This window comes from Pseudophryne corroboree, chromosome 4 (genome assembly GCF_028390025.1).
Source record: "Pseudophryne corroboree isolate aPseCor3 chromosome 4, aPseCor3.hap2, whole genome shotgun sequence".
Classification (NCBI taxonomy): Eukaryota; Metazoa; Chordata; class Amphibia; order Anura; family Myobatrachidae; genus Pseudophryne; species Pseudophryne corroboree.
The window spans coordinates 21881132-21908166 of NC_086447.1; positions in this window are offsets into that span (position 1 = coordinate 21881132).

Here is a 27035-nt window from a genome sequence, read left to right on the forward strand (position 1 = left end):
AGATGCAATGCAAAAGAAATAACAGTAAATGTATACAGACTCATATGCAATAGGCACTTATCTAACTATTTGTACTCAAAAGGTAGAGACTTAGGCCCTCATTCCGAGTTGTTCGCTCGTTCTTTTTCATCGCATCGCAGCGATTTTTCGCAAACAGCGCATGCGCAATGTTCGCACTGCGACTGCGCCAAGTAAATTTGCTAAGAAGTTTGGTATTTTACTCACGGCATTACGAGGTTTTTTCATCGTTCTGCTGATCGTAGTGTGATTGACAGGAAGTGGGTGTTTCTGGGTGGAAACTGGCCGTTTTATGGGAGTGTCTGAAAAAACGCTGCCGTTTCTGGGAAAAACGCAGGAGTGGCTGGAGAAACGGGGGAGTGTCTGGGCGAACGCTGGGAGTGTTTGTGACGTCAAACCAGGAGCGAAACTGACTGAACTGATCGCAGTGGCAGAGTAAGTGTCGAGCTACTCAGAAACTGCTAAGAAATTTCTATTCGCAATTTTGAGAATCTTTCGTTCGCAATTTTGCTAAACTAAGATTCAATCCCAGTAGGCGGCGGCTTAGCGTGTGCAATGCTGCTAAAAGCAGCTTGCGAGCGAACATCTCGGAATGAGGGCCTTAGTGCGTTATAACCCGTACTCAGTAGAGTGGGATACAGGGAGACCTACCTCGCTTCCAGGACCGATCAATACGTTAGCGAACGCTGAGTGGAGCCAGACGCTACTAGTGTACACTGCCGCTCCATGAACCTATAGTGAACACAGACGCTCAGTGAACACAGACGCACCAGTCACACAGCCGCCTATGCTGTGACTGGGTCCCCTTCGTATACGTGTCTCAGATGGATGTGGGAAAACAGTTCATGGCGGGAGACTCAGAGGAAACTGGTCATGAACCGGGGGGAGGGGCGACCAGGAGAGCGTCTGACTCCCCGCTGCTGACATCAACCCTAGGGATCGCGGCCTCATACTATTCCTGGAGCCTTATGATCCCTAAGGCCTAGCGCTGGTGCACCCGGGGTGGCAGCCGCGTCAGCGACTGTTTGGTAGTCTCCTCCCAAAACAGTGCGGCTGTGTCCGTATTCTCCTAAGCGGCACCGATGCCTTACCTTCTCCCCATACTTCGGGCACAGCCTGGTAACGTCTGCTGGACCTGCTAGTATATCCGACACAGATGCCCGCCGAAACAGCACTTGTACTGTGAATAAGCGTTTTCGCAACCCGGCGGAGAGTTGTTGGAGCGACTCTTTCTAAGGTATAAGACGCTGTTTAGAAAGATCACTCAAGAAAAACTAGTAAGACTATAAAAATAAAATAAGAAAGCTTAGGGCTGCTAAAAACCAGCGGCCCTCTGACCATGGTCCGGCTCCTGCAGCACCAAACAAAAAAACTGATTTGCCTGAGCCAGGAGGCGGGGATATATGGACGGGCCCGTTGCATGCTGGGAAGCCGAAAAGCTTTGATCGATTGGTGCAAATCCGCTGTCGCTTCATCATATCCCAATGTTATCCTGTGGATAATCTGTGGACCCTGAGAAAATATCTATAATGCCCAACAGCCGATTCTCTGAAAGTTTCCTTGGTGATTAACTGGAGCGACCTGCTGTATCTTCGTCATTAATATATCTCAGCAGTGACTGTACAGTGAGGGCACTATAGGAGTGTGCACATGGGACACTAGCACAGACAGGTGCATTTGCAGGTTTGGAACCCTCAAGTCCCATGTGGGCAGGTAAAAGTCCAGGGAAAACTGTGTACACCATAACTGAGATTATTATTATTTCTTGGTAATTTCTTCCAGGTCTTCTGCCATCTTTATGCTGATTTGGTCTTGGGATTGGTTACAAATTGTCTAACAATACAGAGGCCATCTCTGGGTAACTGGGCACAAAGGGCATCTCCAGATGGCTGGGCTCAGAAGGCATCTCCAGATGGCTGGGCTCAGAAGGCATCTCCAGACGGCTGGGCTCAGAGGGCATCACCTGGTAGCTGGACACAAAGGGTAATTTCTGGTAACTGGACATGGAGGGAATCTCTGGATAATGGCATCACCCAGTAATTGGACACTATCACCCTGTAGCTTGGCACAGACGGCATTTCCTTATGGTCCAGGTGCCCGCAGAGCCACCAATGGCTTCATGCTGTAGACTTCCTGGTCATGGGATCTGTATATGATAAATGATACCAAAGTTACATGAATGTTTTTGCTCTTTACGTGACATCTGCTGCTGCACCGTGACGTCCTCTAGAGGCGGATCTCTGGTAATGGAAGTATTATTAAAGGACCAACCATTGATACTAAGGCGGCTGTTATGTGTCTTATTCCTGATGTCTGTGAGGGTGCAGGAAGGATTGCCGCGTAGGGCCTGATAGATATCGATGTACGCAGTGGAGCAATTTTTTGTCTGTGCGCATTTGCAGCGTCACGTCCATTTTGGGGACATGTCACAGTGTGCGACTGCAGTTACAATGCTCCAGGGTCTTCCTGCGGCCATGCTGTGCGATCATAGGGCAACCCAGAATGGTGATTATTGACCGATGTGCGTCCGACGTCTGCATCACCATCAGTGGATCTGAGATACCTCCAGTGGGCATCCAATACAAATCCAGGGGCTGAGACATTTGCATATTTTTCTGCAGCGGGGTACACTGGGTTCCACAGGGAATAACATCGGGGGGTGTAGAGTAGGATCTTGATCCGAGGCACCAACAGGGTAAAGGCTTTGACTGTTCCCAAGATGCACAGCGCCGCCTCCGTGCACAGGAGCTCAGTTTGTAAGTTGGTGCCTGCAGTGCACAGGACACTAACAGGCAGCCCTGAAAAGAGTTTTTTTAAGTGAAGACAGAAGACTTCAAGGCTGCAGCAGAGACACTCTGAAGGCCCATACACACTGGGCGATTGTGAGCTGAGAGCAGGTCACTTTTGGTGTGTTGAGCTACTTTCAGCTCAAATCCACCCAGTGTGCGCACTCCCGCTTCATCGCTGACGGCAGTCGTTCATCTACTGGTATTACCAGTAGATGAACGGTGGGGTGAGTGGCTTTCCATAGCGTCCTGCTATGGAAAGCCACTCATCCCAGCTGACATCGCTGGGCAGGGGGGAAAAGCGCCCGGTGTGTATGGACCTTTAGTGCTAGATGTCATTCTGACATCTCCTGCTGCAGCTCCATCACCTCCCCCAGCGGCGCTGTACACTCCTGCGACCTGGTTGCCGGGTACTTACAGCAGAGGCTCCGGTTCATCAAGTCAGGCACACACACTCACCGCTCCTCTCCGGGATCGCGTGGACGCATCTAGGGAGGAGGTAAGAGGGTCCCGCTGGCCGCGGCCATTAGGAGGCGGGCCGCGCGCGTTGGCGTGGACACTATGTTGGTACAGGGACCCCACTAGACCACCAGGGCAGGAGCACAGGTCAGTTTTACTAAGGCCCACGGTACCCGGTGGTGAAGTCCAGCAAGGGGATAAGGCTCTGACCTGTAGACCCTCCCCCAGCCCCAGGCGCCATTTACAGTAAAAGATCCCGCCCTGGGGCTGCATATCTCTGTCTCCCTCACTCCCTGTCAGGTTTTGGGCGCCATTACACACATGCTGAGCTGATTCTGTGACTGCTTGGCGCTGTCTCCTCTGTAAAGCCGCCTGCATGTCAGCGCTGTGCATTTACAGGACACTTAAGTATTCTACATGTCGTTTAGACAGTGTTAGTTAAGAACAAGTGCATTACTATAGGGATATTTAGTACAAGTATCCTGTGATATACATCCAGTCTTTACTGTGCATTGTTATATCTGTATACCTATATAGCTTTACTCAGTGGTACAGATTGTACTTAGTATTGCTAGTTCAGTGCAGTTTTAATGTTGGTAATTTCTGCATTGTACATGTGACTGTGTGTGCCAATAGCTGCTGTGTGATCTCTATTTCGTGTATCTCACACATATTACTATCCCTATATTCTGTACCCTGAGGGGGATAAGTGCGTCAGGGTCCTCATATAATATAGTGTTTCACATGATATACTACTTAGGTATTTTTCACTGTGTATTACAGTCACCACATGCCTCTTAAATCCTCTATTTGTGCACCGCTTTGCAGTCACAATATACAGGGGTTTTTTTGTCAGGTAATTTGTCTGCTTATATTGTACTGTTATAATGTCTGCTAAACAGGGTGGTCGATCTATGGCTGATCCTGCACCATGCAGTACTGATGCCACGGATTATTCAGAGGAAAACATAGCAGCTGAGGGTTAAAGTACTGGGGGTTCTATACCCCCTGGTCAGTTTGTAGCAACGGGGGCAAATTAAGACCCACCTTGGGCTGCTTTATCTTATTTACTGACGCTAGTAACTAGACTTGCGCCCCCTATGGGAGCTCCTGTGCCATTACTGCCACATATGGGCCCTCATTCTGAGTTGTTCGCTCGCTAGCAGATTTTAGCAGCATTGCAAACGCTAGGCCGCCGCCCTCTAGGAGTGTATCTTAGCTTAGCAGAAGTGCGAACGAAAGGTTTGCAGTTCTGCTATTAAATATTTCCCTGCAGTTTCTGAGTAGCTCCAGACCTACTCCTACCTTGCGATCACTGCAGACTGTTTGGTTCCTGGTTTGACGTCACAAACACGCCCTGCGTTCGGCCAGCCACTCCTGCGTTTTCGTCTGGCACGCCTGCGTTTTTTAGCACATACCCGGAAAACGGTCAGTTACCACCCAGAAACACCCACTTCCTGTCAATCACTCACCGATCAGCAGAGCGACTGAAAAGCGTCGCACAGCCCTGTGTGAAATTGCATAGTTTTGTGTGAAAGTACTTAGCGCGTGCGCCTTGCGGCCCATACGCATGCGCAGAATTGCCGGTTTTTAGCCTGATCGCAATTCTGCTAAAAACATCAGCGAGTGAACAACTCTGAATGACCCCCATTGTCCCTGCAGTTAATCCGCATGGGCAGATGCTCTGTCTTCTCAGTTACAGCAATTAAATCAGTGGTTCCTTGGGATTTGTTGGTGGTTCTGGAGGCCTTGCAAGAGTCTCCGTTTGAACCTCTTGAATCTGTGGACCTTAAGTGGCTTACTCTTAAGGTTTTGTTTCTGCTGGCTATTGCCTCTGCAATACGGGTTTCAGATTTGGGTGCCTTATCCTGATGGTCACCGTTTCTGATTTTTCTCTGTGACCGGGCGGTTCTTCGGACACGCCCTGGTTATCTACCTAAGATAGTGTATTCTTTCCACCTTAACCAAGAGATTGTGGTTCCGGCCTTTATCTCTCCTGATTTGTCCTCCAAAGAGCTGTCTTTGGATGTAGTACGGACTCTCCGTATTTATGTGAAGAGGACAGCCTCTATTAGGAAGTCTGATTCTCTCTTTGTATGTTTTGGTTTTCACCAACGTTGCTGGCCTGCGAACAAGCAGACCCTGGCCAGATGGATTAGAATGGTGATTGCACAAAGCTTATGTACAGGCTGGTCTTCCAGCTCCTGCTACCATCAAAGCCCGTTCTACTCTGTCGGTTGGACCTTCTTGGGCGGCCCGCCGTGGTGCAACCCTTGAACAATTGTGCAAGGCGGCTACATTGTCCTCAGTGAACATGTTCATAAGGTTCTATGCCTTCGATACTTCCGCCTCCCAGGATGCTTCCTTTGGATGCCAGGTTCTTGTGCCCGCTACAGTGCGTCCCCTTTCATGTGGAACTGCTTTAGGACATCCACGATGTTATTCCCTGTGGAATACCAGTGTACCCTGCTGCAGAAAAGTAGATTTATGGTAACTTACCTTTGTTAAATCTCTTTCTGCGAGGTACACTGTGTTCCACAGGGCGCCCACCCTGACGCACTTAGCTTCTTTGGGTTTGTATGGCATTAGCAGCTGACACCTTCTCCTGTTGTGAGAATGTGGTGAACGTGGCTACTAACGGTTGTCTCTTTTACCTGCTACTGCATTGGACTGGTTAACAAAACTGAGCTCCTGTGCATAAATATTTCCCTGCAGTTTCTGAGTAGCTCCAGACCTACTCCTAGATTGCGATCACTGCACACTGTTTGGTTCCTGGTTTGACGTCACAAACACGCCCTGCGTTCGGCCAGCCACTTCCCCGTTTCCCCAGCCACTCCTGCGTTTTCGTCTGACACGCCTGCGTTTTTTAGCACACTCCCGGAAAACGGTCAGTTACCACCCAGCAATCACTCACCGATCAGCAGAGCGACTGAAAAGCATCGCACAGCCCTGTGTAAAATTGCATAGTTTTGTGTGAAAGTACTTAGTGCGTGCGCCCTGCGGCCCATACGCATGCGCAGAATTGCCGGTTTTTAGCCTGATCGCAATTCTGCTAAAAACGGCAGCGAGCGAACAACTCAGAATGACCCCCATTGTCCCTACAGTTAATCCGCCATGGGCAGATGCTCTGTCTTCTCAGTTACAGCAATTAAATCAGTCTCTGACTAAGCAAAAACCTGACACTCGCCCGTCTAAGACCAAGGGGTCATATAAACGGGCCATTACTTCCTCACAATCCACACAGGTTTCGGATACCTCATCTGATGTAGATGGCGCTTACACTGACCCTTCAGACACTGATGCAGATGCTTCTGATGGGAAATCTCTGACTCAAGTGGATGTTCCTGACCTCTTGGAGGCTATCAGGCTGATTCTTCAAATCAATGATGACGATGAGCCTCCAGCTACCTCTGAGAAACCAGTTAAGTTTAAACGTCAGAAGGTTACTAAAATTAGTTTTACCTCATTCTGACCACTTGGTTGACATTGGTCAGGAATCCTGGGAAAATCCAGGAAAGACATTTGGTCTGTCTAAAAAGATGCTAGCCCGTTACCACCTCGCTGCAGAGTTAGGTAAATATTGGGAATCACCTCCGCCGGTGGATTCACAAGTCGCACGTCTGGTGGTGTCCTCTGCTCTGCCTGTCACTACTGTCACCTCACTGAAGGAACTGATGGATAAGCGTGTGGAGGGTTGCTTGATGTACTTTTACACTCTTGCTGTAGCTGTACATAGACACACTATGGCGGCCTCTTGGGCTGCTAAGGCTATAGAGGCCTGGGTTCAGGAAGTGAAAGTGGAACTACTGTCTGATTTTCCTAATAATGCTAGACAGTGTCTTTCATACATTATTGCAGCCTCTCATTATATTCAGGAGGCGGCATCTGATGCAGTATCCTGGTGGCCAAAGCGTCTACTACATCTATTCTGGCTCGCTGGATCCTCTTGTTGTGTCCTGGTCCATAGATCTGGACTCTAAAAAGACCTTGGAGGTGATCCCTTTTAACGGAAACATTCTTTTTGGGGTAGATCTTAACAAGATTGTTGCTGACTTGGCATCAGCTAAGACTGCATGTCTGCCTAGTACTTCTTCGGCTCCGAAGACTAAGAGTACTTCCTTTCGTTCCTTTCGACTTCCAGATAACGCAAAGGGTCAGGCATACCCGAAACAGACTCACACTTTCAAAACCTCTAAGCCCAAATCTAAACATGCCTGGGCTGCCTGTCAGCCTGCTTCCAAAACAGACAAGCCTGTTGCATGATGGTGCAGGCCTCCCCCTGGAGGATCACAGGGTGGGAGGCCGACTTCTACGGTTTGATCAGGCGTGGTTACTGACCACTTCGGACGCCTGGGTAATGAAAGTGTCACTCTCGGATATGCTGTCTCTTTCAAGACACGTTCCCCTCGCCAGTTTTGCTCACCAAACATCTCTTTGGATCAGGTGAAGGCAATAACTCTTCATTTGGTGGTACAGTCCCTCCTGGACATAGGAGTGGTAGTGCCGGGGCCTCTAGCTCAGAGAGGCTAGGGGTACTATTCACCGCTGTTCCTAGTCCTCAAAACGAATGGTTCCTCCCGGCCCATTCTCAACCTCAAGTCCTTGAACAAATTTGTGAGGGTCTCCAAGTTTCGTATGGAAACTCTTCGCTCTATTGTTCTGACTTTGGAGCCCGGGGACTATATGGTCTCCCTGGCCATACAGGATGCTTACCTGCATATTCTTATTGCCATGTCGCATCAGCAATACCTGCGGTTTGCTATTGGCAACCTCCATTATCAATTTCGGGCCTTACCTTTTGGATTGACCATGGCTCCGCGAGTATTCACAAGGGTCATGGTGGTAATAACGGCCCTACTACGCCGTCAGGGTGTCAGGATTCTACCGTATCTGGACGTCTTGCAGATCCTGACGAATTCACCTGAACTTCTCCTCCATCATCTGGATCTGACGGTCCTGTTTCTGCAAGCCCACGGGTGGCTCATCAACTGGAAGAAATCTTCCCTGGTCCCTGCACAGAGCATGGTGCACCTGGGGGCATTGTTGGACACTCACAACCAACGGTTGTTCATGTCTCAGGAGAAGGTCCTGAACCTTCAGGACAGGATATGATGCTTCCTCTCTCGCCCGCGAGTGTCGATACACTCGGCGATGCAAGAACTAGGCCTCATGGGGTCGGCTTTCGACATGGTAGAGTTCGCTCAATTTAATTCCCGCCCCCTGCAGAAGCTGATTCTTGCCAAGTGGGATGGCCTGCCTCACCGGATCAGGTCTCACATGATCTCCTCGTCTCTGGAGGTTCGTCTGTCACAGAGCTGGTGGCTACAGGACCATCGATTGAGCAGGGGTCGTCCCTTCTGGATCTCCAACTGGGTCCTCCTGACAATGGATGCCAGTCTGAGGGGTTGGGGCGCGGTGTTGCAGCACATTCTCTTCAGGGTCGGTGGACCAGGGAGGAGTCTCTCCTCCCGATAAACATTCTGGAATTGCGGGCGGTGTTCAATGCTCTGAACCTGACCCAGCATCTCATACAGAACAGGCCTGTTCAAGTACAGTCGGACAACGCCACCACGGTGGTGTACATAAATCATCAAGGCGGGACTCGTAGCCGCATGGCAATGTTAGAAGTGTCAAGGATTCTTCAGTGGGCGGAACGCCATCTGCCAGCCATATCGGCAGTGTTCATTCCGGGGGTCCTCAACTGGGAAGCGGACTTACTCAGTCGTCAGGACGTACACGCCGGAGAGTGGAGCCTCCATACAGAAGTTTTTCAACTCCTAGTGGACAAGTGGGGCCTACCAGATGTAGACCTGATGGCGTCTCGACACAATCACAAGGTTCCGGTCTTCGGTGCAAGGACATGGGATCCTCAAGCAGCATTCGTGGACGCACTGGCAATTCCATGGAACTTTCGGCTGCCATACGTGTTCCCTGCGGTGTCACTTCTGCCCAGGGTGATAAGGAAGCTCAAGTAAGAAGAAGGAATCCTACTTCTGATCGCTCCAGCGTGGCCCAGATGGCATTGGTTCTCAGACCTACAGGGTCTCTCGCTAGAGCGTCCTATTCTGCTTCCGCAACACCCAGACCTCCTCGTTCAGGGCCCTTGTGTATACCAAGATTTGGCCCGGCTGGCTTTGACGGCGTGGCTCTTGAAGCTTCAGTTCTGAGGGCCAAAGGATTTTCTGAGGCGGTCATTCAAACCATGTTGAAGGCCCGTAAGCCAGCTTCAGCTCGGATTTATCATAGGGTCTAGAATTATTACTTTGCTTCTTGCGCATCTAACAATCATGACGCTTACGAGTTTAGTACGGCCAAACTTTTGGGCTTCCTACAACAGGGCCTGGACTTAGGCCTTCGTTTGGCCTCCATCAAGGTTCATATTTCTGCCTTGTTGGTATGGTTTCAGAGAAAATTGTGACTCTGCCTGATGTTCATACATTCACTCAGGGTGTGTTACGGATTCAACCTCCCTATGTCCCGCCTGTGGCTCCTTGGGATTTGTCGGTGGTTCTGGAGGCCTTGCAAGAGTCTCCGTTTGAACCTCTTGAATCTGTGGACCTTAAGTGGCTTACTCTTAAGGTTTTGTTTCTGCTGGCTATTGCCTCTGCTAGACGGGTTTCAGATTTAGGTGCCTTATCCTGATGGTCACCTTTTCTGATTTTTCACTGTGACCAGGCGGTTCTTCGGATACGCCCTGGTTATCTACTTAAGGTAGTGTCTTCTTTCTACCTTAACCAAGAGATTGTGGTTCCGGCCTTTATCTCTCCTGATTTGTCCTCCAAAGAGCAGTCTTTGGATGTGGTACGGACTCTCCGTATTTATGTGATGAGGACAGCCTCCGTTAGGAAGTCTGATTCTCTCTTTGTACGTTTTGGTTTTCCCGAACGTGGCTGGCCTGTGAATAAGCAGACCCTGGCCAGATGGATTAGAATGGTGATTGCACAAGCTTATGTACAGGCTGATCTACCATCTCCTGCTACCATCAAAGCCTGTTCTACTCTGTCGGTTCGATCTTCTTGGGCGGCCCGCCCTGGTGCAACCTTTGAACAATTGTGCAAGGCGGCTACGTGGTCCTCAGTGAACACGTTCATAAGGTTCTATGCCTTCGATACTTCTGCCTCCCAGGATGCCTCCTTTGGACGCCGGGTTCTTGTGCCCGCTACAGTGTGTCCCCTTTCATTTGGAACTGCTTTAGGACATGCCTGATGTTATTCCCTGTGGAACCCTAGTGTACCCCGCAGCAGAAAAGGAGATTTATGGTAAGAACTTACCTTTGTTAAATCTCTTTCTGCGAGGTACACTGCGTTCCACAGGGCGCCCACCCTGACACACTTAGCTTCTTTGGGTTTGTATGGCATTAGCCGCTGACACCTTCTCCTGTTGTGAGAATGTGGTGTATGTGGCTACTAATGGTTGTCTCTTTTACCTGCTACTGCATTGGACTGGTTAACAAAACTGAGCTCCAGGTGGGGTTATAGAGGAGGTGGCGCTGTGCATTTTGGGAACAGTCAAAGCTTTTAGCCTGTTGGTGCCTCGGATCAAGATCCAACTATACACCCCCCAATGTTATTTCCTATGGAACCCAGTGTACCTCACAGAAAGAGATTTAACAAAGGTAAGTTCTTACCATAAATCTCCTTTTACACAACCACTGTGTACCAAATGCAGGGCCCTTGTGTCCATCTCGGAATCAGGCCCCAAGCCAGTTGGACCAGCACCAGTATAGCAACATGGGAGAATGGTGCCAGCAGTGGGGGTGATCAGCCTTTACATCTTTCACAATGATTTTCTACATTGAAACCCAGAAGCTGAAGACAGGTAAAGCTTTTCTCTGGCAGGTTCAGAGCCACACGGTGGGGAAATAGCCAGCGTCACATCTGCAGACTAAAACCTGCTGTAGTGGTAGGAGAAGTGACCCAGTAAGAGGTCAGGACCCCATCATGTACACAGAACCGATGGAACTGGAGCATCTATGAATTACATTTGTTATTAGACTACTGAGCCATTGGGAAATTTTAATGCGGGTGTCACCGCACTCCAGCCGCCGCTCCCATAGGCCTACCTGATGGAGGAGGGCAGTAGTGACATGGGTTTTTCTTAGGCTGCCACCATGAAAAGTATTGGAATAGTGCTGTTGCGATTGCCAGACACAGCTCCCTTTAAAATCCACAGTTATTACACATTTGTAGCTCGGGCCTCTCCAGGCACATAAATTCATAAAGCACAGAGATAATGCTGATCCATTTTTAGTTTTTAGTTTTTTTTAAATAAAATATCTCCAAGGTTAAATGCAAAGAAAAACAGGTAAGTAAACAATACCTACAGTTACGATCTGCACATATTGACTTCAAGTAAATAAAAAGGAATAAAACGTCAGAACCCTAAATATCTTACTCTGAGGTTTAGTTGATCTGTGTGGGGGAGACCACATGAGGCAGAAGATGGGACCACTCCTACTCCCTTGTAGAATGAACACTCACCAGAGTGTGTTTCTGGTCCTTATAGTCCCACAACACTCTCCCCAGCAGTCCTCACTCTTTCCAAGCTGATGCTTTGACTCACAAGATCTGTCTAGATGCAAATTAGGTTGTCTCCAGGGACATTAAATGTCATATAACTCTCCTTGCTTAAGAAACTTATTTTTATGGCAGAAAAGTTGAACGCAGGATCCTGATAAGCTGACACTCTTCCAGGGGTGGTATTCAGTATGTCGTCTGTTGGGATCCCGGCGCTCAGTAAACCGGCGCCGGAATCCCGACACCCGCCATATTTTCCCTCTTGGGGGTCCACGACCCCCCTGGAGGGAGAATAGCGTGGTGCACATAGCGCCAACGTGCATGCAGTGTGGCGAGCCTGCAGGGGGCTCATTTGTGCTCGCCCAGCTGTTGGGATCCCGGCGCCGGTATGCTGGCTGCTGGGAGCCCGGCATACCATAATACACCCTCTTCCAGCGTGCTTGTCTGTGCCCAAGGGCCCCCAACTGTAAAAAGCAAACGCCATTTCCAGGAAAGTTTAGCCTTAGAAAGATCCTTAGTGAACACCTCGCCACCTGGTTCAGCACTCAGGGGGTCATTCCGACCCGATCGCTCGCTGCAGTTTGTCGCAGCGATCGGGTTGGAACTGCGCATGCGCCGCAGTGCACCAGCACATGGCAGCTTTCGTTGCCTAGCGATCACCTCCGAGACAGAGGCTGTCACTGGGCGGCAGAGGGCCGAACGGTGGCGTTAAGCCGCCTTTTAGGGGGAACAGTCCAGCCAACGCAGGCGTGGCTGGACCATTGGGGGGGTGGGCCGCGGTGGCTGCGTGATGTCTCACACAACCGCTGCGCTGGCCGGGAGTTACTCCTCAAATACAAAGGCTTCGCCGCTGTGCAATGCTTTTGTGTGTGGGGGGTGGGGGGGGGGGGGGGGGGGGGGGCGGACTGACATGCAGGGTGGACTTGCGCATGTCAGGGAAGAAGGTCGTAGTGGGCTAAATTTAGCACAGCTACGATCAACTCGGAATGACCCCCTCAATGCGGATACAGCTTTGAAATGAGCAATTCATTGAGAGCTGTAATAATTCACATCAGGACTGTGAGCAGTTTACCCAGGGCACACAGAGGGCAGGATGTACTAAGCTCTGCCACCGCGCTAATTGCCTTCTCAGCACTCCCTTGACATCTCCACGGTAACCCCTCCTGGCGCTGCCATTTGCTCACGTTTTCTCCTGAAATCGCCGCAGCCGGTATGAACTTACATAAGCACCGCCTCTTCTCCACCACGGCCACTCAGGACTCTGATGTGTGGGACGCTGGAACTCTCTCCTCCTGAGTGGCCGAGGCGGAGAAGAGAAGGAGCTTAAGTAAGTTCATACCGGCGGTGTTTGCCGGAGAAAACGGGAGCGAATGGCAGCGCTGGGAGGGGTTATGGTGGAGATGTCATGGGAGCGCTGAGAAGGCAATTAGCGCGACGGCAGAGCTTAGTACATCCCGTCCTGGATGTATATAGTCATGACACGTGACTTGAGGAATCTCCTTAATCAGTGGTGACGGCCAGACCTCCCTCCTAAGAACGGCACAGGGAGATGGTAATGATACATCCCATACTTCCCTGTGTCATGGCGACTACTTAGCCTCCTTGCCGGGAGAGGCCAGCGCCATTCCCGTACCCTGCTCCTTCTGGGGTTGAATAGCGAATGTGTACTGCTGCAGAACGAGACTCCATCTCAACAAGTTACCGTTACCCCCGACAACCTTGTTTTACCAGATGAGTGGACTGTGGTTAGTAATTACCGTGAAGTCTCTCCAGTAGAGGTTAGAACTGTTGGATCCCTGATCCGCCCTTAGCTGCAGCATGTCCTCCATCTCCTGTTTCACAGACGCTATTCTGGGGAGGCGCCGTAGGCTGCCTGTTGCTAGGGTGTCTGGTTGCCCGTAATCACATGATCTATCGCTAGGTGCGTCTTGCCAGTCTTCCCTGTAAAGTGTGCCTGGTATGGGTGGAGTGTGTCAGCGAGCTGATCTAGCTGTACTGCTGCCCTCGGTGAGTATCAGTCAGTGACCCTCCTTCTTGGGCAGCCATTGCCACGTCTGCCAAGGGGTGAGATTCGTGTTCATTTTCAGGCAAGCTAACACACACTTCCCTGTCATGATACGCTTGGAGTAGGTTAATGTGGTAGATATTCTATCTTTTCTGGCCCCGCCTCCTGCGCCAATACATAATTCACATCATTGAGGCGCTGTACTATGGTGTAGGGTCCTCGCCAGGCAGCCCGCAGCTTGTTCTTATTTATTTATTAACAGCATATTCCGTTGCGCTTTACAATTAGAACAACAGTAATAGAACAAAACTGGGTACAAACAGACAGACAGAGGTAGGAAGACCCTGCTCGCAAGCTTACAATCTATAGGGAAATAGGCATAGATACACAAGGATAGATGCTACCTATTGCATAATAGTCCACCAGATTGCTAGGTTCTTAATGGGTTGTATGATGATACCCACAAAGTTATCCAAGTGTCAGGAGGGTGTGAGACTAAAGAAAGACAAGATATGTGATGTTATGAATACTCTACAGAAGATGTAATTAGATAGGGAAGCACTGAAGGTTATGTGGGTGGGTCTGGAATTTGATAGGCTTGTCTGAAGAAGTGAGTTTTCAGGTAACATTTAAAGGTTTGGAGACTAGAGGCGAGTCTTATTGTGCATGGGAGGGCATTCCACAGAGTGGGTGAAGCCCGGATAAAGTCCTGTAATTTTGAGTGGGAACAAGTAATGCGTGTGGATGAGAGACGTAGATCTTGTGCAGAGCGGAGAGGTCGGGTAGGGAGATATTTTGAGATGAGTGAAGAGATGTATGTTGGTGCAGTTTGGTTAATAGCCTTGTATGTGAGTAAAAGTATTTTATATTTAATACGGTAGAATACCGGTAATCAATGGAGGGACTGACAGAGCGGATCTCTGCAGACGATGAACGTCTAGTGAGGAAGATTAGCCCCGCAGCTGCAGTCAGAATGGATTGTAGTGGTGAGAGCCGATGGGGGTCATTCTGACCTGATCGCTCGCTGCAGTTTATCGCAGCGATCAGGTCAGAACTGGGCATGCGCCGCCGGCTGTCGTTGCCTAGCGATCGCCTCTGCCTGATTGACAGGCAGAGGTGGTCACTGGGCGGGAGGGGGTGGCATGGCGGCGTTTGCCCGCCATTTTGTGGACGCAGTCCGGCCAACGCAGGCGTGGCCGGACCGTGGGAGGGGTGGGCCGCAGCGGCTGCGTGACATTACACACAGCCGCTGCGTCTCGGGCAGCGATGAGTAGCTCCCGGCCAGCATGCAAAAGCTGCGCTGGCTGGGAGCTACTCGCCGCCATTGTCCCGCCGTCCAGTGTTTGCGCTCTTTACACCATCATAAGCGCTGGGTTATATTCCTCTTAGTGATTAGAGGTGCATGATAAGCTGCTCGCACACCCAGGTGCACAGACCTCCCTACCAAGTGTTCTTGTGGAAACCGGCACTACCCATGTTATACCTTCACACACACGTGTCTCCGGCAGTAGCACACCATTGCTCTTTGCCGGCGGTGTCCAATCACTTTTCTCTACACAGTATATTATATATACTGTATTATTTGTTGTGTCTTAAATGAAGGGAACTTGGGCTTGGTGATAATATTTGTACTTGAATCAAAAATTGGTTGGCTAATAGGGAACAGCGAGTGGTAGTCAATGGAACATTTTCTGGTTGGACTGAGGTATTAAGTGGTGGACCACAAGGATCTGTGCTGGGACCTTTACTGTTTAACATATTTGCAAATGACATAGTAAATGGTATCGAGAGTAAGGTATCAATTTTTGCAGATGATACTAAGCTTTGTAGGATAATTAGATCATATCAGGGTGTTGTCTCTCTTCAAAGCGACTTAACTAAACCGGGGGGTTTGGGCAGCTAAGTGGAGTATGAGGTTTAATATAGAGAAATGCAAAGTAATGCATTTCGGGATCAGAAACGAACAGGCAACCTATACATTGAATGGGGTAATTATTGGAAAGTCAGTACTAAAGAAGGATTTGGAGGTGATCATAGATAATAGACTTAGCAGTAGTGCCCAATGTCGGGATTCTGCAGTAAAGGCCAAAAGGGTGTTAGCATGTATAAAACGGGGACTAGAGATGGAAGCGTAATCGTGCCATTGTATAAATCATTGGTACGGCCCCATCTGGAATACTGTGCACAATTCTGAGCTCCTCATTATAAAAAAGACATAGTAGAACTAGAAAAGGTGAGAAGAGCTACTAAATTGATTAAAGGTTTAGAGTCCTTGGAATTTGAGGAAAGGTTACGTTGGGAATGTTTACACTAGAGAAAAGGCATCTGAGAGGGGACATGATTAATATCTTCAGGTACATAAAGGGACCTTATAGGGATCTTTCGGGCGATTTACTTATCAAGAGATCTGTGTACAGGACACAAGGTCACCCTTTAAAGTTGGTGGAGAGGGAGTTCAACACCAAACGAAGGAAGGGTTTATTTACCGTACGGGCGGTTAGATTATGGAACACACTGCCGGAGAAAGTGGTAATGTCTGAACCTATCGAGATGTTCAAAAAAGGTCTAGATACATTTTTAGACGAAAATGGCATCCAAGGATATCATCATCATCTGTAAACAAAGATAACTCGGTGGAATACCACTATAGGTTGAACTCGATGGACAATGGTCTTTTTTGAACCATAACAACTATGTATTTATTATACGTGTGAATATATTTAAGTTGATTCATTAACCTTTTTCATTGTTTTGTTTTAAACGATAAAATTTTCCAGAAATGTCTCCAGACTTATCATGTATTTTTCACTTTTGATAAATATCATACTGAACCGGATTTAAATAGCTATTCACGTGATTTAGTAATAAAAACGACAATTTTGGGGACATTTAAAAAAACGAAACACAATATTAGCCAGTGAAGTGCAAATCCAAAACGTTCTCCAAGGGGTCTTCTGAATAATCGCTAGACACAGCATCACAAGACCACCCCACACAGGATTCCCAATACAACCTCATAGTGCAGGGTGATATGACCTAGGATTCAGGACATTGCCGATGTTACATTCCCCCCCCCCCCCCTTACTGCGTCAGTGGTAGTGTAGAAGCAGGACCCTCTCCAGCTTGTGTCAGTCTCTCCTGCGAGTACGCACTTAGCAGTAGTGTCACTATATAGAAATATCTGTCATGGGACGGAGATAGAGAGAAAGAAGCTGGGGCAATGACACTGAACAATGCAGTGACTCTAATCCATGCTCTCATCATCTCCCACATGGATTACTGTAACAGTCTCCCAAACTGCCAGCCCTACAGTCTGCACCGGGGGTATTCAACATATGGCACTGCACATTCAAGCATGCCCTGCCACAGTTATAGCACACCCTAATAGCAAAGCTGTGGCAGGGCATGATGGGATGTGTAGTTCCTCCTCCTGCTCCGCTTTAAGGCTATGAACCAACCTACATCTCTATTCCCATCTCTCCCCTTCCTGCCTTTCTATGCTAGACCATCTCCAAACCGAAGACCCCCAAGCCTGGCCTGCGTACCCAGAGAAGCCTGGGCATCTGGGGAGTGACCCTGCCACAGATACCCCTGCTCATAGTCTGGTGGCAGCTGGTCCTCGCCTCCAGACTTCACATCATCAGCCTGATCCGAGCAGCCCGGCATCACACAGGAGGGCCACCCGCTGGCATCACCAGTGCCCATCCATGATCTATGTAATGTGTGTATACAATGTAACGGTGGTGCCACATCAATTACTCCTGGCTTGCAGTGCCGGACGTCATCTGGCCCCAAAGAGAAGAACACTGCCTACCCCTGTTCTCTGATACACTGTATTTTCCCATAGATGATGTCCGTAGGGCTCGTTAGCAATTCTTTGGACACAGAACATAATGTTATTAGAATCATAACTGGAGTTACCAAATAATTTATTCACACATTTAATTATTTAATGGCGGTAATAGATAAGGGGTCTGGTTACACGTCCGGGATATCAGAATGAGCAAGAAGAACTTGTTCTCGGTGAAGATCTCAAGTCACAACTGAGGCCTCCTAGCAGAGAGATCAGACATAATAACTGGACCGAGCATCGGTTTTCCTGCCAGCGCCAGCCGAGGTCTCCGCAACTAGAGGCCGGCTTCAGCTCAGGCCGATGCCTGTATCACATGTAAAGGATTGGTGCCTCGTTATATCTGGAGGCTCGGAGTCCATTAGAGGTAGGTAGGGTGTGGTGACCTCAGCGTCGGTCAGCTCGCCATGTTTCTTGTTTTATCATGGTGGATGGAAGTCTGGGAAACAGTCAGTGAATCGTAACTGTCAGTAAGTTTCCAATCCTAGCCATGATCTGGAGTCTTCTCTGTCTATCGGGCCCTGGGGATAAGAACAGGAGGGTGACGGCCGATGTATGGAGACAGCGATCCTCAGATGAGACATTGGCTGGACGGCTACCTGTGATTACAGAAATACATTCATGTAAGGGAATGGGAAGCATATCAGTCACATGTACATTAATACTCCCATAATGCCATGCTCAGTACCACCTCTCTGTCCGGTCAACTGGGGAAATGTTAGAGGATGAATATCTTTTTGTGGATTAGCTCCAGACTGAGAACCTAGGAGGTGAAGGACCCCTGCTACCTGCTGCGTGGTGTATATAGTGTGTGTATACAGTATGTGCTAAAGCATCGCATAGATCATAGGTCTGCAAACTCGGTCCTCATTACCCCACACAGTGCATGTTTTGCAGGTAACCCAGCAGGTGCACAGATGTATTAATTACTCACAGACACATTTTAAAAGGTCCGCAGGTGGAGTTAATTATTTCACTTGTGATTCTGTGAGTAGACCTGCAAAACATGCACTGTGTGGGGTAATGAGGACCGAGTTTGCAGACCTATGGCATAGATGTATACAATAATACACTGAGTAAGTTACTGGTCTTTACTAGCCGCGCTATACTCAGTTGTAGCTCCCGCTCTCCTACATCCCTGGCAATGTAGTGACTGTAGTACAGCGATCACCCAACCAGCCCGAGTCCCCAGCAATAAGATTGGAGCTGCCCATCTGCCTGCACTGGCCGCGCTATACTCAGGTGTAGCTCCCGCTCTCCTACTTCCCCGGCAATGTAGTGACTGTAGCACAGCGACCACCCAACCAGCCTGAGTCCCCAGCAATAAGATTGGAGCTGCCCATCTGCCTGCACTGGCCGTGCTGTGCTCAGGTGTAGCTCCCGCTCTACTACATCCCCGGCAAAGTAGTGACTGTAGCACAGCAACCACCAAACCAGCCTGAGTGCCCAGCAATAAGACAGGAGCTGCCCATCTGCCTGCACTGGCCATGCTGTGCTCAGGTGTAGCTCCCGCTCTACTACATCCCCGGCAAAGTAGTGACTGTAGCACAGAGACCACCCAACCAGCCTGAGTACCCAGCAATAAGACAGGAGCTGCCCATCTGCCTGCACTGGCCATGCTGTGCTCAGGTGTAGCTCCCGCTCTACTACATCCCCGGCAAAGTAGTGACTGTAGCACAGAGACCACCCAACCAGCCTGAGTACCCAGCAATTAGACAGGAGCTGCCCATCTGCCTGCACTGGCCGCGCTATGCTCAGGTGTAGCTCCCGCTCTACTACATCCCCGGCAATGCAGAGCGACCACTATGAGCAACATTCCCATGACACGCCCATAAGATGTACCATCTCTGTGCATCCTTATAGCTGCCTACCAGTCACCACCCAGGAACACCGAGTTCATTATTAACACGTGTCCGTGCATCTGAGATCGCAACTGCGGCTCTGTGTAAACAGAATTGGGACACGCCATAAATGTCAGACTCTGAGCCTCTACTTTACTGACGACCCCACGCAGCAGCTGACTGGCGCAACCGCGAAGAGAAAGAACAGACAAAATGATGTTACTCACAGTCGTAGTCGCCATCATGGTGGAGGAGGCTTATGATGATGATGAAGGTCAGAAGAGTTGCACCATAAAAGTCATTACTATCGGCTAAGTCTTGGTGTCTTCTATAAAAGGACAGATGAGAGTCATCCTATTACGTGAGGATATTGTTTACATTTTGCAGGGGCACAAGGACTCACACAGTCACCATGAGAAAGTTCTCTGTACTCTCCGTATATGGGTCGGTCGCCTGGGTGATAAGTGGGCGAGGACGTAGAGAGCCAGCGGCAGGACTTCCCTGCGATCTCCTGGTGCCTTCTGCAACTTACAAAAGATATAGTGCTACGTTCTTTATAGCAGACAGTATAAAAAGCAAATGAGAATTTGCCCAGTGACCACCCATGCACGACCACTGACATCCTACAATAACTCCACAAAGTCAGACCCAAAGAGAGTGATGCTGTCCACCGGAAGTGTCCATCACATCTTCATGATGCGTAACTCAACCTAGCGCTATTTATTATGTGGTTTTTCAGCGATTAACTCTCACTCTTCTATTTTCAAGACTTGGTTTCGCTTATGGCGTCACAGATTTCCAGCAGAGGAGGCAGAACACATTTTCTGCTCCCAAGTATTTGGTTTCTCATGAATGGTATCACTCCATGGTGATGGAAAGTATGCTCCTTATGGCCCAAAGCTGTGGAACTAATAAAACAGAAACATAAGACTAGTCAGTTGTCCTAATCCCACCAGGGCCTAGGCGGTGATGCCTGGGCCCCACTAGTAGTTCAGTAGCCTGCCCCCTATATGGGTCCTCTGGTGGGTCTTCAGGTGGTGGGATTGGACAAAGCTCTTGGAGCATTGCGTGCACTTGTACGGCCGCTCGCCGGTATGGATCCGCTGGTGGACTTTCAGAATAGAGTTTTTGATGAACTTTTTGCCACACACGGTGCACTGGTAGGGTTTCTCTCCCGTGTGGACCCTCTGGTGGACCATCAGCTCGTAGGGCTGCCTGAAAGTCTTTACACAGTGCCGGCAGTGGTACGGCCTCCCGCCGGTGTGACCGATCTGGTGTCGGAGGAAGCGGGAGAGATCGGAGAAGGTTTTCCCACATTCGTTACACTGGTACGGCCTGTCTCTACTGTGCTGGGGCAAAGGTGACAGGACGCCCACCCGGCTGTGCCACCCGCTCCATCTGTACAATGACCCGTTCAGGTAGCACTCCGCGCCCGGTGCCTCTTCCAGCTCCGCCATGTCCTGCCTGTTCTCTGTGAGAGGAACACAGCAAATTAGCCGTTTCATTCATGGCATTACAATGAGTTATATCATGTATTACATGTTCCATCCAATCTGCCCTCTGCCACTGACCAATGACTAGAACTACAATAAGCTACTAGGCCCACAATGCCTTCAGGGATGCCACAGATCAGGAACACGGGGCTCTCTGGCTGTCGTCAGGATCTAACAGCTTCTGGCTGACAGAGCTTGCTTAGACTTATAGTTCTGCAACAGCTGAAGAGCCACAGGTGGCTCAAGTGGAGGTTTTGCCTTTACACCTATTTATGAGCAACAAGCATTTATAACGAAGCTGAGTATAAACGCCCAGTGACAGTGCTGCACCTTATTCTTCATTTGCTAAATGTGAAGCTGTAATGTGAGATTACAGTAGGGGGCGCTCTAATGTTGGGGGCACTGTGTAATGCGGATGATGGTCGCCACTGCCCCACAGAGTCAGGAACCTGGGTGATTCATCCCAGCAGAGTGTTAGAGCCTGCAGAGAGATCCCGCAGCGTGGCCGGGAGTGGGCAGTCATTGGGGAGCCGTACCTAACCTACATATACTGCAGGGGCGGGGTACCAGCCAGAGACGCTGCGACACAGCTGAGTGATAGTCCATGCGCACAGAGCATCTGGGCCAATCAGATGACTGACCTGTAAGTGCGGCTGCTGTGGGGGTGACTGCACCTGTAAGTGCGGCTGATGTGGGGGTGACTGTACCTGTAAGAGAGGCTGATGTGGGGGTGACTGTACCTGTAAGTGCGGCTGATGTGGGGGTGACTGTACATGTAAGTGCGGTTGATGTGGGGGTGACTGTACCTGTAAGTGCGGCTGATGTGGGGGTGACTGTACCTGTAAGTGCGGCTGATGTGGGGGTGACTGTACCTGTAAGAGAGGCTGATGTGGGGGTGACTGACCTGTAAGTGCGGCTGATGTGGGGGGACTGTACATGTAAGTGCGGCTGATGTGGGGGTGACTGTACCTGTAAGTGCGGCTGATGTGGGGGGTGACTGTACCTGTAAGTGCGGCTGATGTGGGGGGTGACTGTACATGTAAGTGCGGCTGATGTGGGGTGACTGTACATGTAAGTGCGGCTGATGTGGGGGTGACTGTACCTGTAAGTGCGGCTGATGTGGGGGTGACTGTACCTGTAAGTGCGGCTGATGTGGGGGTGACTGTACATGTAAGTGCGGCTGATGTGGGGTGACTGTACATGTAAGTGCGGCTGATGTGGGGGTGACTGTACATGTAAGTGCGGCTGATGTGGGGGTGACTGTACCTGTAAGTGCGGCTGATGTGGGGGTGACTGTACCTGTAAGTGCGGCTGATGTGGGGGGTGACTGTACCTGTAAGTGCGGCTGATGTGGGGGTGACTGTACCTGTAAGTGCGGCTGATGTGGGGGTGACTGTACATGTAAGTGCGGCTGATGTGGGGGTGACTGTACCTGTAAGTGCGGCTGATGTGGGGGGTGACTGTACATGTAAGAGCGGCTGATGTGGGGGTGACTGTACATGTAAGTGCGGCTGATGTGGGGGTGACTGTACATGTAAGTGCGGCTGATGTGGGGGTGACTGTACATGTAAGTGCGGCTGATGTGGGGGTGACTGTACATGTAAGTGCGGCTGATGTGGGGGGGACTGTACATGTAAGTGCGGCTGATGTGGGGGTGACTGTACATGTAAGTGCGGCTGATGTGGGGGTGACTGTACATGTAAGTGCGGCTGATGTGGGGGTGACTGTACATGTAAGTGCGGCTGATGTGGGGGTGACTGTACATGTAAGTGCAGGTGATGTGGGGGTGACTGTACATGTAAGTGCGGCTGATGTGGGGGTGACTGTACCTGTAAGTGCGGCTGATGTGGGGGTGACTGTACCTGTAAGTGCGGCTGATGTGGGGGTGACTGTAACCTGTAAGAGAGGCTGATGTGGGGGTGACTGACCTGTAAGTGCGGCTGATGTGGGGTGACTGTACATGTAAGTGCAGGTGATGTGGGGGTGACTGTACATGTAAGTGCGGCTGATGTGGGGGGTGACTGTACCTGTAAGTGCGGCTGATGTGGGGGTGACTGTACCTGTAAGTGCGGCTGATGTGGGGGTGACTGTACCTGTAAGTGCGGCTGATGTGGGGGGTGACTGTACATGTAAGTGCGGCTGATGTGGGGGTGACTGTACATGTAAGTGCGGCTGATGTGGGGGTGACTGTACATGTAAGTGCGGCTGATGTGGGGGTGACTGTACATGTAAGAGCGGCTGATGTGGGGGTGACTGTACATGTAAGTGCGGCTGATGTGGGGGTGACTGTACATGTAAGTGCGGCTGATGTGGGGGTGACTGTACCTGTAAGAGCGGCTGATGTGGGGGGTGACTGTACCTGTAAGTGCGGCTGATGTGGGGGTGACTGTACCTGTAAGTGCGGCTGATGTGGGGGTGACTGTACATGTAAGTGCGGCTGATGTGGGGGTGACTGTACCTGTAAGTGCGGCTGATGTGGGGGTGACTGTACATGTAAGTGCGGCTGATGTGGGGGTGACTGTACATGTAAGTGCGGCTGATGTGGGGGTGACTGTACATGTAAGTGCGGCTGATGTGGGGGTGACTGTACCTGTAAGTGCGGCTGATGTGGGGGTGACTGTACATGTAAGTGCGGCTGATGTGGGGGTGACTGTACATGTAAGTGCGGCTGATGTGGGGTGACTGTACATGTAAGTGCGGCTGATGTGGGGGGTGACTGTACATGTAAGTGCGGCTGATGTGGGGGTGACTGTACATGTAAGTGCGGCTGATGTGGGGGTGACTTGTACCTGTAAGTGCGGCTGATGTGGGGGTGACTGTACATGTAAGTGCGGCTGATGTGGGGGTGACTGTACATGTAAGTGCGGCTGATGTGAGGGTGACTGTACCTGTAAGTGCGGCTGATGTGGGGGTGACTGTACCTGTAAGTGCGGCTGATGTGGGGGTGACTGTACATGTAAGTGCGGCTGATGTGGGGGTGACTGTACATGTAAGTGCGGCTGATGTGGGGGTGACTGTACATGTAAGTGCGGCTGATGTGGGGGTGACTGTACATGTAAGTGCGGCTGATGTGGGGGTGACTGTACATGTAAGAGCGGCTGATGTGGGGGTGACTGTACCTGTAAGTGCGGCTGATGTGGGGGTGACTGTACATGTAAGTGCGGCTGATGTGGGGGTGACTGTACATGTAAGTGCGGCTGATGTGGGGGTGACTGTACATGTAAGTGCGGCTGATGTGGGGGTGACTGTACCTGTAAGAGCGGCTGATGTGGGGGTGACTGTACATGTAAGTGCGGCTGATGTGGGGGGTGACTGTACATGTAAGAGCGGCTGATGTGGGGTGACTGTACATGTAAGTGCGGCTGATGTGGGGGTGACTGTACATGTAAGAGCGGCTGATGTGGGGGTGACTGTACCTGTAAGTGCGGCTGATGTGGGGGTGACTGTAACTGTAAGTGCGGCTGATGTGGGGTGACTGTACATGTAAGTGCGGCTGATGTGGGGGTGACTGTACATGTAAGAGCGGCTGATGTGGGGGTGACTGTACCTGTAAGTGCGGCTGATGTGGGGGTGACTGTACATGTAAGTGCGGCTGATGTGGGGGTGACTGTACATGTAAGTGCGGCTGATGTGGGGGTGACTGTACCTGTAAGTGCGGCTGATGTGGGGGGTGACTGTACCTGTAAGTGCGGCTGATGTGGGGGTGACTGTACATGTAAGTGCGGCTGATGTGGGGGTGACTGTACCTGTAAGTGCGGCTGATGTGGGGTGACTGTACCTGTAAGTGCGGCTGATGTGGGGGTGACTGTACATGTAAGAGCGGCTGATGTGGGGGTGACTGTACATGTAAGTGCGGCTGATGTGGGGGTGACTGTACATGTAAGAGCGGCTGATGTGGGGGTGACTGTACCTGTAAGTGCGGCTGATGTGGGGGTGACTGTACATGTAAGAGCGGCTGATGTGGGGGGTGACTGTACCTGTAAGTGCGGCTGATGTGGGGTGACTGTACATGTAAGTGCGGCTGATGTGGGGGTGACTGTACATGTAAGTGCGGCTGATGTGGGGGTGACTGTACATGTAAGTGCGGCTGATGTGGGGGTGACTGTACCTGTAAGTGCGGCTGATGTGGGGGTGACTGTACCTGTAAGTGCGGCTGATGTGGGGGTGACTGTACATGTAAGTGCGGCTGCTGTGGGGGTGACTGTACCTGTAAGTGCGGCTGATGTGGGGGTGACTGTACCTGTAAGAGCGGCTGATGTGGGGGTGACTGTACCTGTAAGTGCGGCTGATGTGGGGGGGACTGTACATGTAAGTGCGGCTGATGTGGGGGGGACTGTACATGTAAGAGCGGCTGATGTGGGGGTGACTGTACATGTAAGTGCGGCTGATGTGGGGGTGACTGTACATGTAAGTGCGGCTGATGTGGGGGTGACTGTACATGTAAGTGCGGCTGATGTGGGGGTGACTGTACATGTAAGTGCGGCTGATGTGGGGGTGACTGCACCTGTAAGTGCGGCTGATGTGGGGTGACTGTACCTGTAAGTGCGGCTGATGTGGGGGTGACTGTACATGTAAGTGCGGCTGATGTGGGGTGACATGTACCTGTAAGTGCGGCTGATGTGGGGGGTGACTGTACATGTAAGTGCGGCTGATGTGGGGGTGACTGTACATGTAAGTGCGGCTGATGTGGGGGTGACTGTACATGTAAGTGCGGCTGATGTGGGGGTGACTGTACATGTAAGTGCGGCTGATGTGGGGGTGACTGTACATGTAAGTGCGGCTGATGTGGGGGTGACTGTACATGTAAGTGCGGCTGATGTGGGGGTGACTGCACCTGTAAGTGCGGCTGATGTGGGGTGACTGTACCTGTAAGTGCGGCTGATGTGGGGGTGACTGTACCTGTAAGTGCGGCTGATGTGGGGTGACTGTACCTGTAAGTGCGGCTGATGTGGGGGTGACTGTACATGTAAGTGCGGCTGATGTGGGGGTGACTGTACATGTAAGTGCGGCTGATGTGGGGGTGACTGTACATGTAAGTGCGGCTGATGTGGGGGTGACTGTACATGTAAGTGCGGCTGATGTGGGGGTGACTGTACATGTAAGTGCGGCTGATGTGGGGGGTGACTGTACATGTAAGTGCGGCTGATGTGGGGGTGACTGTACATGTAAGTGCGGCTGATGTGGGGGTGACTGTACATGTAAGTGCGGCTGATGTGGGGGTGACTGTACATGTAAGTGCGGCTGATGTGGGGGTGACTGTACCTGTAAGTGCGGCTGATGTGGGGGTGACTGTACCTGTAAGTGCGGCTGATGTGGGGGTGACTGTACCTGTAAGTGCGGCTGATGTGGGGGTGACTGTACCTGTAAGAGCGGCTGATGTGGGGGTGACTGTACCTGTAAGAGCGGCTCCTGTGGGGGTGACTGTACATGTAAGTTGCGGCTGATGTGGGGGGGACTGTACCTGTAAGTGCGGCTGATGTGGGGGTGACTGTACCTGTAAGTGCGGCTGATGTGGGGGGTGACTGTACCTGTAAGAGCGGCTGATGTGGGGGTGACTGTACATGTAAGTGCGGCTGATGTGGGGGGTGACTGTACATGTAAGTGCGGCTGATGTGGGGGTGACTGTACCTGTAAGTGCGGCTGATGTGGGGGGTGACTGTACATGTAAGTGCGGCTGATGTGGGGGTGACTGTACATGTAAGAGCGGCTGATGTGGGGGTGACTGTACATGTAAGTGCGGCTGATGTGGGGGTGACTGTACATGTAAGTGCGGCTGATGTGGGGGTGACTGTACATGTAAGTGCGGCTGATGTGGGGGTGACTGTACATGTAAGAGCGGCTGATGTGGGGGTGACTGTACATGTAAGTGCGGCTGATGTGGGGGTGACTGTACATGTAAGTGCGGCTGATGTGGGGGTGACTGTACCTGTAAGTGCGGCTGATGTGGGGGTGACTGTACATGTAAGTGCGGCTGATGTGGGGGTGACTGTACATGTAAGTGCGGCTGATGTGGGGGTGACTGTACCTGTAAGTGCGGCTGATGTGGGGGTGACTGTACATGTAAGTG